Source organism: Entamoeba nuttalli, assembly GCF_000257125.1.
Source record: "Entamoeba nuttalli P19 unplaced genomic scaffold asmbl_6497, whole genome shotgun sequence".
Taxonomy (NCBI): domain Eukaryota; phylum Evosea; order Mastigamoebida; family Endamoebidae; genus Entamoeba; species Entamoeba nuttalli.
Genome location: NW_008578108.1, coordinates 5,956 through 6,679, shown reverse-complemented (window position 1 = coordinate 6,679; position 724 = coordinate 5,956).

Genomic DNA, 724 nt, shown 5'->3' with positions numbered 1-724 from the left:
TAGATATTAAAGTTAAAATATTTCAATTGATGAATGATACTAATAATAAAAAATAAAGAATTAGATAAAGAGAGTATCATTCAACATGAAAAATAAGTTAAATGAATAAATAACATTACAAAACAATGAAAATAAACACACAAAAAGGTTAGACACAATTCTTCAAAAATTAAAAAAAGTTACCTTCACATTACAAAATCTTAATGATTTTATTATTTAAAAGGTATAATAAAATGACTTAATAATATCCTACTTCAAAGATGATTTAAGTATTATCTTTGAAACCAGATATGTATGTATTCTGGACATAATTACATAAATATTATGTATGTGTACTTTAATTACAAAACATGAATATTATTTAGTTAAAGTTATTAACTTAAATCAAACAGATTTTATATCAAAAAATAAAACTTTTAATGAAATGTAAATATTTTAACGAGACACAGTTAATGAGAAACTTTTAAAACAATTCATGTACTAACCACTGCTCATTAAACAAACCCCTAATAAAATAAAAGAAGTTATTTGATGACTTAAAACAACTTATTATCATGACAAATAAAAAATAAATGAACTTATTTTCTTTCCTTCAATAAACGTTATTCTTTCTTAATACTTATTAATTCAAATATTCTTTTTAACAAAAACTTATTTATCCATAAAAACGTAAATGAAAAAACAATAATCAATCGCATCGGTTATTAACTCAATTAGTTTAACG